Source organism: Salvelinus sp. IW2-2015, linkage group LG26 (assembly GCF_002910315.2).
Source record: "Salvelinus sp. IW2-2015 linkage group LG26, ASM291031v2, whole genome shotgun sequence".
NCBI classification, from domain to species: domain Eukaryota; kingdom Metazoa; phylum Chordata; class Actinopteri; order Salmoniformes; family Salmonidae; genus Salvelinus; species Salvelinus sp. IW2-2015.
Genome location: NC_036866.1, coordinates 37,129,928 through 37,141,943, shown reverse-complemented (window position 1 = coordinate 37,141,943; position 12,016 = coordinate 37,129,928).

Genomic DNA, 12,016 nt, shown 5'->3' with positions numbered 1-12,016 from the left:
TTGTCATACACACACACTTAACACACATATACACTTACAGTCTCTTTCTCACTCACTTTCTTTACGACCTAATTACAGCACCAGTGGAGTAACCACTGAGTCCCAGTTCCCATAGTAACTATAATGTGCAAGCTTTCACGCTGTAAAAGTCCCCTTAATGACCCAACCACCTTATTTTATGGAAAATGCCTGCTTGCACGGTGCTGTGTGTGACAGAGATCAGATTTTATACTGAGTTCCTTGTGTGTCTTGGTCAGATGTAAGGAAATGTTTTCACAATGTAGGAGTCTTCCAGAGGATCCCTGCAGAGCTCATAACCAGGGAGCTTTGTTTCCCAACAGGAAAAACACAGCTGACAAACCCATTAACAGTCAATCACCCAGTTCTCTGCAGCATATAGTGGGCGTGTTGAGCACTCAGAGTCTCCAATACTTAATTATTCATCAACTTTTTGGGCAATCATTTTTTTGTGTTTTGTGTTACATGTTTCTTTCCATGATTCGTGAAACACACTGTTATCATAACTGAGCTTTTAAAACAGAGAATGCAAGTCACAAATGAGGTAGCTACACATTCATTCTGACTCGTTGTCCTTCCTTGTTACGGCACTGGGCTACGACCCAAGAGGGGCCTCGCTGATGTACTGAGGGTCCCCATGGACCAACACACTGTAATTACATAGAACTTAAGGGCCACTCTGAGAATCGAAACAAGCTGCTCTAGGCAGTGCAACATATCCAGTTCTAGTGTCACAAAGATGGGAAGTTTGTTTATTCAAGGGACGGCTCTTGGTAAGACCATAAAAGGTTTTTCTTTGTTTTTAAACACACTATGTGTTTACAATAACCCAGTGCCATTCCCCAGAAGTAAAGGATAAAATGTGCATCTATCCACTTTGTTACGGCATGCCTTTGATAGCATTAACCCGTGAAGTCAATCAAACATTATGTTTCGGCCATTTTTCTTTTGACTAACAATGTAAACCCAAAAAATCTAAAGATGTATAAATTATTTTTGTATTCTCCATTAACAGGATAAAATGTGGATGATAAAACACTAGAACCGATCAGGCTTGCCACAATCACATAAACACTAAAGCAGCAGGCCACATTATGGTAAATAGATTTGAAGCTGCAGGAGTTGGCACTTCTGAAGTGGGACAGTGTATTTGATCATCTACATCTACAGACTATCAGTAACATTTCAACTAACTATCTACTAACCGTAATTCTAGCCCTAATCCTAACCTTAAACCTTATCCTAACCCTAACCCTAACAGTAACTCTTACCCTAAACCTAACCCAAACTGTAACCCTGGCAAGCAGTTGCTTATCAACAGATTTATTGATAGTATGACGTACTATGCGGTCTATCCAAATAAAGTGTGACCAACTAAATGACTGACATAACAAGAGGGAAACTGATGATGCACTACCCAATATTACATTTGCATCTTGTGCATTCTACTATTATAAAGTTGTAATAGTAAAATGCACCAGATGCAAATTTAAAATTGGGTAGTGCATCATCAGTTTTCCTTGTTGTTATGTCAGTCATTGCAGGGTGGCGGGTAGCATAGTGGTTAGAGGGTTGGGCCAGTAACCGAAAGGTCGCTGGTCTGAATACATGAGGCTGAGTCACTGGCTTACTGGTGCTCTTCCACGCCGTCCCTGGGAGGGGTGCGTCACTTGAGTGGGTTGAGTCACTGACGTGGTCTTCCTGTCTGGGTTGGCGCCCTCCCCTTGGGTTGTGCTTTGGCAAAGTGGGTGGGGTTATATCCTGCCTGTTTGGCCCTGTCCGGGGGTATCATCGGATGGGGCCACAGTGTCTCCTGACCCCTCCTGTCTCAGCCTCCAGTATTTATGCTGCAGTAGTTTATGTGTCGGGGGGCTAGGGTCAGTCTGACCTGTCCCCGACCTGCTGTTTTCAACTCTCTAGAGACAGCAGGAGCAGTAGAGATACTCTCAATGATCGGCTATGAAAAGCCAACTGACATTTACTCCTGAGGTGCTGACCTGTTGCACCCTCGACAACTACTGTGATTATTATTATTTGACCATGCTGGTCATTTATGAACATTTGAACATCTTGACCATCTTCTGTTATAATCTCCACCCGGCACAGCCAGAAGAAGACTGGCAGCCCCTCATAGCCTGGTTTCTCTCAAGGTTTCTTCCTAGGTTTCGGCCTTTCTAGGGAGTTTTTCCTAGCCACCGTGCTCCTACACCTGCATTGCTTGCTGTTTGGGGTTTTAGGCTGGGTTTCTGTACAGGACTTTGAGATATCAGCTGATGTAAGAAGGCCTATATAAATACATTTGATTTGATTTGAATACCTGAGCCGACAAAGTGAAAAATCTGTCGATGTGCCTTTGAGTAAGGTACTTAACTCTAATTTGCTCTAGGGGTGCCGTACTACTATGGCTGACACTGTAAAACAACACATTTCACTCCACCTATCTGGTGTATGGGACAATAAAGCATGTGCACTGAGTGGTCAAAATATTAGGAACACCTGCTCTTCCATGACGTAGATTGACCAGGTGAAAGCTATGATCACTTATTGATGTCACCAGTTAAATCCACTTAAATCAGTTTAGATGAAGGAGAGGAGACAGGTTAAAGAAGGATTTTTAAGTCTTGAGACAATTGAGACATGTGTGCCAATCAGAGGGTGAATGGACAAGACAAAATCTAAGTGTCTTTGAACGGTGTATGGTAGTAGGTGCCAGGCGCACCGGTTTGAGTGTGTCAATAACTGCAGTGCTGCTGGGTTTTTCACGCTCTCCTGTGTGTATCAAGAATGGTCCACCACCCAAAGAACATCTAGCCAACTTGATACAACTGTGGGAAGCATTGGAGTCAACATGAGCCAGCATCCCTGTGGAACTCTTTCGACACCTTGTAGGATCCATGCCCCGACGAAAGGTGTTCCTAATGTTTTGTACACTCAGTGTATATACAGTACAGAATAAATAGAGGGGTGTGAATTGTCATGGACAGTGTTTGTGTCCCTAGAAATAGAAGTGTTGTGGTTATAAATGAGGTTTAAAGGGGACATTATGTGATGCGAGTTGTGCTGGTGTGGAATATTTCTACTCCAGTTTGTGCTGCCCCTCGTCGCTATCTCTCTCTCTCGCACACACACTCTCTTTCACTCTCCCTCTCTCCAGATGGGTGGTTGGCAGTGGCACGGCCCACAGAATGGGGATCGGAGCATGTGCATTGCGTGATGATGGGGGGAAAATGGCTGTGCTCACATTCCAGGACATTGTTTCCTCTCTGCCTCCTTTGCCAGAGGCAGAGGCAGCCAGCAGCAACACATCTTGTTTAATCATCTCAATAGCTTCTGGGTTCCAGTTGAAAGGTTTATCTGCCACCTTTGGCTCCTTGAGTCCTTGACCCCCAGCTGCTTGTCAAGCTCCTGCCACAAGGATATGAATGGATACAACATTTGATTTTATTTGTTGTACAACTGGGTACGGTGTGGTAAAAATAGTATAGGATAAACATTATCTGGACTTATCTGGTAATGTATTGTAAAATATGTGACTTTTCTTTGGTGTGCCCAACTCTTATATATACTGAACAAAAATATAAATGCTACATGCAACATTAAAAGAAAATCATATAAGGAAATCAGTCAATTTAAATAAATTCATTACGCCCAAATCTATGGATTTCACATGACTGGGCAGGAGTGCAGCCATGGGTGGGCCTTGGAGGGCATAGACCCACCCACTTGGCAGCCAGGCTCACCCACTGGGGAGCCAGGCCCAGACAATCAGAAAGAGTTTTTCCCCTCAAAACGGCTTTATTGCAGACAGAAATAGTTCTCGGCACCCTACACCTGCCTCAGACGATCCCGCAGGAGAAGAAGCCGGATGTAGAGGTCCTGGGCTGGCGTGGTTACACTTGGTCTGCGGTTGTGAGGCCAGTTGGACTTACTGCCAAATTCTCTAAAACTACGTAGGAGGCGGCTTATGGTAGAGAAATGAACATTAAATTCTCGGGCAACAGCTCTGGTGGACATTCCTGCAGTCAGCATGCCAATTGCACACTCCCTTAAAACTTGAGAAATCTGTGGCATTGTGTTGTGTGACAAAACTGCACATTTTAAAATGGCCTTTTATTGTCCCCAGCACAAGGTGCACCTGTGTAATGATCCGGCTGTTTAATCAGCTTCTTGATATGCCAGGTGGATGGATTATACTTGAAAATGAGAAATGCTAACTAACAGGGATGTAAACAAATTTGTGCACAGCATTTGAGAGAAATACGCTTTTTGTGCGTATGGAATAAGGGATTTTTTAAATTTCAGCTCAAACATGGGACCAACACTTTACATGTTGCGTTTATATTTTTGTTCAGTGTATTTTTTGTTATACAGCAAGAGGTACCTGAATTTTGACTTACCATGAAAAATGCTTTCTTGCTAAATGTCAGCAGCATGTTCAATGAAACCCAAAGGCCCTAAAATGCCCTCAATTTTCACTTACCTCAGAGTACATTTGTGACCAATATGTACAATGGATATTACTTTAATGGTTTTTAAAGTGGCTTCCCATAGATTGAGCGTCAACTAGCAGCATAGAGCGCCGTTGTTCACAAACAGCTTAATGTTAAAAACATGGAAATGGAGCTAGCTAACCATGTAATCTAATATAAGCAAATCCCATTTAAGAAGCTATATGAGCCGACTTGGAGAAGTCCCTATAGAGTTTTTAGGGTAGTAAAATCAAAGCCCTTTCCACCCTGTAATCAACAGTTAGTGTGAAAGCTTAACTCCTGAGTATACGCTCAGAGCCACTGGACGTCGACACACTCCCAGAACGAGAAACACATTGACATATGGACATTCACTAAAGGATCTATAGATATTAAAGATACACATGGTTATAGATGTTTTGCTACTATTCTTTGTGTAACTTCATACCACATTCACCAATACCACATACAAATAAGAACATCAACATACTTTAAAAGCCCAGTGCAGTCAAAAACGTGATTTGTCTGTGTTATATATATATTTCCACACTATGAGATTGGAATAATACTGTGAAATTGTGAAAAATGATGATAATGGCCATTTAGTGTGAGAGCTGTTTGAAAAGACGGCCTGAAATTTCAACGGGTTTTGGTAGTAGGGAGTTGTGGCCTTCCATGATGACATCACCATGCAGTAAATTAGTTAATTAGTAATAGACCAATAATTTTTTATATTTTTTATTTCACCTTTATTTAACTAGTTAGTTAAAAGAACAAATTCTTATTATCAATGACGGCCTATGAAAAGTGGGTTAATTGCCTTGTTCAGGGGCAGAACGACAGATTTTTACCTTGTCAGCTCGGGGATTTGATCTTGCAACCTTCCGGTTACTAGTCCAAGAAAGGGAGAAATAAGAAAGGAATTTCAAACCTCTCTGCCAATAACAGCTAAGTTTCAGTTTTCCACTCTCAGACAGTCCTAGCAAAGTTATTACTTGAGAAATTCCTTTTTGCTAAGAAGCAATTTTTGTTTATTTTTGACAATTCTACTTGAAAACAAATCATAGTAAAGTACTTAATTGTTACCCAGAAATGATTGAATATAGAGAAGAAGAAAAAACGGCTGCATTCAACCTTTAAAGTAAACAGAATTAGACGTAGTGTACAAACAGAAGGGTAGAGACAGTATTACCTCCACAACTTATTATAATCAGATAACTAAGCTATGCACCAGATGTGATATAATTGACTTCTCTGACTGGCCAGTCGGTCCCATCAGCGGTGATGAAAATCTGTAGCAGGTTTCTGCAATAGTATTATGAAAAGACAGGACAGGAACACATCAGTCTCCAATGCACCATCTGACAAGGTGTTCTTTCTCTCTCAGTGTTTTCTCGGACTCACACAATCCCACTCATACATAAAGCCATAATGTATACTATAAAATAATAACCAGTCCTTAATACAAAGAATGTATAATCTTAATTCTTAGACAATAGAACCATACCTATAATCAGATAACTAAGCTATGCACCAGATGTGATATAATTCTCTGACTGGCCAGTCGGTCTCATCAGCGGTGATGGAGATCTGTGTTGCCACCAGCTGTGATATAGGAACATCATCACCACCATATCCCCTGGGCCATGCAGGAGCTGTTCTCTGCTGAAGGGCTCTACTGGTGAACCTCAGATTCACATCACAAGCCTCCCTGCAGTGAAAAGTCAAGATGTTGTCTTTTTTTTATGGTCCTGTGCTGCACTCAGCACCTTTATCCGTGCTTTGACATGAGATAACAATTGATTGAAAACTGAATTGTCAGAGGCAGAGCACGTCATTTGAAGGACACTTGGTTAGACAGCCAATGTATCATGAAATACAATTTAGGCTACAGCACAAGCCTTCTATGCCATTTTGTTCATTCCTTTGCCAACACCATATTACAGCTTCTCTGCTAAACGGAAAAGTTATGGTGTGGTTATGGTTTATGTACATTATAATATAAAAAAGGACATCATGTGTTTTCTACATCACAACCAACCCCACTTACGGAGGGAGAGAAAACAATTAGGCTATCCCACCCTCTGTTCTTTACAATCACATGCACTTTCCGCAGATCATCAAAAATAGTTATCTCTTTCATAGAAACAATGTTACACTTTATATACTCTGAAAGATTTGAACATGTTTTGTAAAATGCCACTTATTTTGCCAGACTAAAGTTTGTGAGCATAAGCAAAGCCATTTGTTTATTGAGTTGAATAGGCTGACGAAAGCAGCCTATCTCTAAAGGGTCACTCATCTCTCATAAGGGATGAGTGACCCTTTAGGGTCCGGATTAAGAAATCATAGGATTGTATTGTGAAATATGCAAACGGAAAACATATACCTGCAATCAACCATAGAAATATAATCCATAGATGGCAGTTCCCATTCAAGTCAGGACTGGCATACATTGCTATTGTACCCATGAGTTTAACAGTCAAATTGCCAGGGTAAGAGGTTACAAAACCCTTCTATGAATGATATGTCTATGGCCACATTGCAACAAGCTGTAGCCTATATTTGTTGCGCATGCTGCCCAAACTGTGGCCTTTCCGACATTAGGCATACCGGTAATTGCAAAAATAAAGGAAGCACTTGAGTAAACAAGGGATAGAAAGTATATGTTGTGGGGTGCATTTTCCAGGCATGGGTTAGGTCCACTTGTAGAATCTATGCCAAGGCGCATTGAAGCTGTTCTGGCAGCTTGTGGTGGTGCAACGTTCTTTTAAGACACTTTATGTTGGTGTTTCCTTAATTTAGGCAGATACCTGTGTGTGCTTGTGATAAAACGTAATAAACTATTGATTTTATGTGTCTAAATTATGCTCTCTGGTGTATTTTGAACATTGAGAGCGAGCTCCTGTGTGTAACGTCTGCTTCCAACTCACACTCTCAAACACGTAGATCCCCTGAACGCAGCTCACTTTCCAGCCCTCTTTCCAGCTCACACTCTCAAACACATAGATCCCCTGAACGCAGCTCACTTTCCTGCCCTCTTTCCAGCTCACACTCTCAAACACTCCCTGAACGCAGCTCACTCTCCAGCCCTCTTTCCAGCTCACACTCTCAAACACATAGGTCCCCTTGAACGCAGCTCACTCTCCAGCCCTCTTTCCAGCTCACACTCTCAAACACATAGGTCCCCTGAACGCAGCTCACTCTCCAGCCCTCTTTCCAGCTCACACTCTCAAACACGTAGATCCCCTGAACGCAGCTCATGGAACACAGGAGTGATGTTTGCTGATAATGGGCATCTGTATGCCTAATGTATGTCACGACTTCCGCCGAAGTCGGCTCCTCTCCTTGTTCGGGTGGCGTTCGGCGGTCGACGTCACCGGCTTTCTAGCCATCGCTGCTCCATTTTTCATGTATCCATTTGTTTTGTCTTGTTCCCTGCACACCTGGTTTTCATTCCCCAATCAATCTACATGTATTTATTCCGCTGTTCCCCATCATGTCTTTGTGTAAGATTGTTTGTGTTACGTGTGTATTGTTGACGCGCCAGACTGGCTTGTTTTTTCAGTGTTATTTTTCACGAAGATGTTTATTGTTAAACATAATTCTTGTGACTGTTTTGCGCGTTTTGCACTTTTGGCTAACTAAAGTGTGCACCTGTTCACAAATCTCTGCTCTCCTGGACCTGACTTCGCTACCAGTACGCACACATCTGACAATGTATGTAGATATTCCATTCAAAATCAGCCGTTTCCAGCTACAATAGTCATTGACAACATTAACAATGTCTACACTGTATTTCTGATCAATATGATGTTGTTCTAATGGACAAAAATGGTGCTTTTCTTTCAAAAACAAGTACATTTCTAAGTGACCCTAAACTTTTGTAGTGTAGTGTATATAAAAAAATTATTAATTATTCAGCCCTTAAACCCATGCATTAATCCGGCCTTGATGAAATCAGACAGTTGTTTGTATGCACAGTGGTGTGGTTTACTTTTATACATAGTACTGTCTTACAGTATTTGCCCCTGTGAGCAAACACACTACAGGCAGCAGCCGGCACATGTTGTGCAAAAAAGAATAGTCGACTTGATGAAGACTTTGGTTTACAAAGGTACCGAACTTTAGTATGTACATACAGTAAGTGATGGTTGTACGACATTACACCATATAATTCTTCCCAGTACTTTATCATTTGTTTTAATGGATTAGATTGCAACCTCTTGCTCAACAAGGAAACCTCTGGATTAATGATGTAGTAGCACTCGGGAATGTCTGGGCTTATTCAAGGTCCCCAGCCATGTCTGTGGGCTGACAGAGCCTCGGAGGACACCTTGCACCTGAGTCTCAGCCAGTCAGAGGGGAAAGCCACCGCAGTTACAACAATAAACACTGGGTGATTGGACGACAACTGACTTCAGACGAATGGGCCATGCCTGATTGGCTCTGATTGAGCTAATTAAAGTCTATTTGATATGAGGGTTTAATGCATGGTGACCTGCTTTAATGGGAGAGTGGTTCACTAAACCAAACAACGAGGTAAGGATGGAAGGAAAAGCTGATGATTATAACAGTGAGGTTTGACTCTACCTCGTCAGTCACATGTTGGCCTAGCGTAGATTGTAACTATGATGAAAAAAATATATAGTATATAAATATAGTATGTACACCTCATCATCAGTCCTTTGCAGAGGGCACATACTGTGAATATATATATTTCTTCATCTACAAGGGCTCCCAAGTGGCGCAGCAGTCTAAGGCACTGCATCTCAGTGCTAGAGGTGTCACTACAGACCATGGTTCAATTCCAGGCTGTATTACAACCGGATGTGATTGGGAGTTCAATAGGGCGGTGCACAGTTGTTCGGGTTTGGCTGCGGTAGGTTGTCATTGTAAATAAGAATTTGTTCTCAACTGACTTGCCTTGTTAAATAAAATAACAAAATATGTGATCATTCATGCAGGTAGATGCATTTTTAGATACCCATTCATTCTGTATCACAGAAATCCCTTGCCATACCCTAGTTGGGAATACAGTTGTGGGAGACCTGCCAGCAGAAAAGATGTAGTGGGATAATGGAGTGTTGTAACACAATCACTTCTGCATTAAAATGGGCCCATACAGAGGCAGAAAAAAGCCTGGCATGGTGAGCTTGATTTACAGTAAATCAGGAGCAGGGAGGGAGATTCCCGTTTTGCATGGAGGATTTCCACAGAACGCCGCTGTAACCCCACTATATATTGTAATTCGCATCTATGCCAGTGGCCACCAGTTATGGTCCTTCAACTACAATAAGCTTCACTACAGTAATAAATACTACACTGTATACCAAGTATACCCCCCCAGCCTCAATTTGTCGGGGCATGGACTCTACAAGATGTCGAAAGCGAAAGGGATGATGGCCCATGTTGACATGGGATGATGGCCCATGTTTCAATGCTTGCCACAGTTGTGTCAACCCAGCAGCGTTGCAGTTCTTGACACAAACCGGTGCGCTTGGCACCTACTACCATACCCCGTTCAAAGGCACTTACATATTTTGCCTTGCCCATTCACCATCAGAATGTCACACATACACAATCCATGTCTCAATTGTCTCAAAGCTCAAAAACCCTTCTATAACCTGTCTCCTCCCCTTTATCTACACTGATTGAAGTGGATTTAACAAGTGACATCAATAACGGATCATAGCTTACACCTGGATTCACCTGGTCAGTCTATGTCATGGAAAGAACAGGTGTCCTTAATGTTTTGTATACTCAGTATATATTTAGTGGGACTCTAAATGTACAGTATATTCCTTTCTGTCAGCATTTGAACCTAAGTACCCGTCTTTGTCTTAATTTTACTGTCTGAATGAAAGCTGTTGGCTCCTGAAGTTACAGTTGGTAGAGGCTCCATGAAGAGGTTTTAAGTGAACTGTCATTCGACAATGTTTTCAAAGAAATGGAGACTGATTTCCACTCAAATGGTTTCATCCATGTGTTGTTTAATGGTTATGCTTTTTAGAGTTGTCTCGATAACACACTGTATTATGACCAAGGATAGTCCACAGTCTCTGCACAGATTGATCTCACTTTTCACACTTTGTCAGTCTGCTTTCACATGGTAATTTTGAAAGAAAAACTAGGGATGAGTGAGCTCAAAGGAATAATGATATGTTGAAACTCACAGGTAGAGTAGGGTACGCCAATAGCAACCCGCTAGGTAAACATAAGAACCTTTCTGTTTCACATAGTGGATCTGATTCTCACGCTGATAACAATGGCTTTACTAGTAGCAGCACCATGTTAGCCAACAACAAGGCCAGATGTTAACACACTTCATGGAGGAACGTAATTGACCAAAGGGAAAGTGGAAACAGACATGTAGATCAGTGTTGCTTCCTTTGTTACAAAGCCATGTGTGTCGTCTTCCAGCAAAGCCTGGACTGTGAGGCTTGACAGCAGGACAAATCCAGCCTCCGTAACCGTCTCACAAGGGAAGTGGAAATATAGGCTGTGTTACATGCTCCTTGGGAACATCTAGGTACATGATGTCATAGCGAGACAGATAAGTAACGATATGGTCAAAGTCTGTTAAAATCCATTCCGTAAATCTTTATCATGTAATGTGACGTTAGTCAATGGTGTGTGCCATACCAATCTGAGCAGTTTTCCCCACCAGTGCCCTCCAATAGGAAGCTAAACAAGCCATACTCCGGCAGACCGCATTCCGGATCCGGACCTAGACGCAGAACAGGGTTTATTACGGACCACGGGTCCCAACAAAGAAAAACTTGAATGTCCCAAAGGTTGCGAGCTCGAATCTCATCACAGACAATTTTAGCTAATTAGCAACTGTTCAACTACTTACTACTTTTTAACTACTTAGCATGTTAGCTAACCCTTCCACCAAACCTTTAACCTAACTCCTAATCTTAACCCTAACCCCTAGCCTAACTAACGTTAGCGAGCTAGCTACCTAGCTAGAATTCATAACCTATCATACGCTTCGCAAATTCGTAACATATTGTATGTTTTGAATTTCGTAACATATTGTACGTTTTGCAAATTTGTAATATATAATACAAATTGTAATTCATAACATGTCATTCGTGATGGGTGATGGACATCCACAAATTAATACATACCATACCAAACGCAACATATCATAATAAAATAGATATCTTGGATTTACGTACAGAATAATCCGAAAAGCTCTGGAACCAGGTTGTTGCAAATTGACCTATAAYGCAAGTATTGTATTATTGTATTGTATTGTATCTTCATGTCATAGGCCTAAATGGAAGTCAATTGCACGGTTTTTATGTATCAAGTAGCTAAGTATTAGCATATTAGTGAACGTATAAGACTACAGCAATATAACATATGGCAAAACGAATTAGCATTAGGCCTTCATTGGGGTTTAGGTATAGCCTACTGATGTTGCTTGTGCCAAAACACCGATAAATCACCGATGTTATTTGACAGGAATAATCCATTGTTACATTGTTACATTCCCTAAGACTCAACTCTCAAGAGTC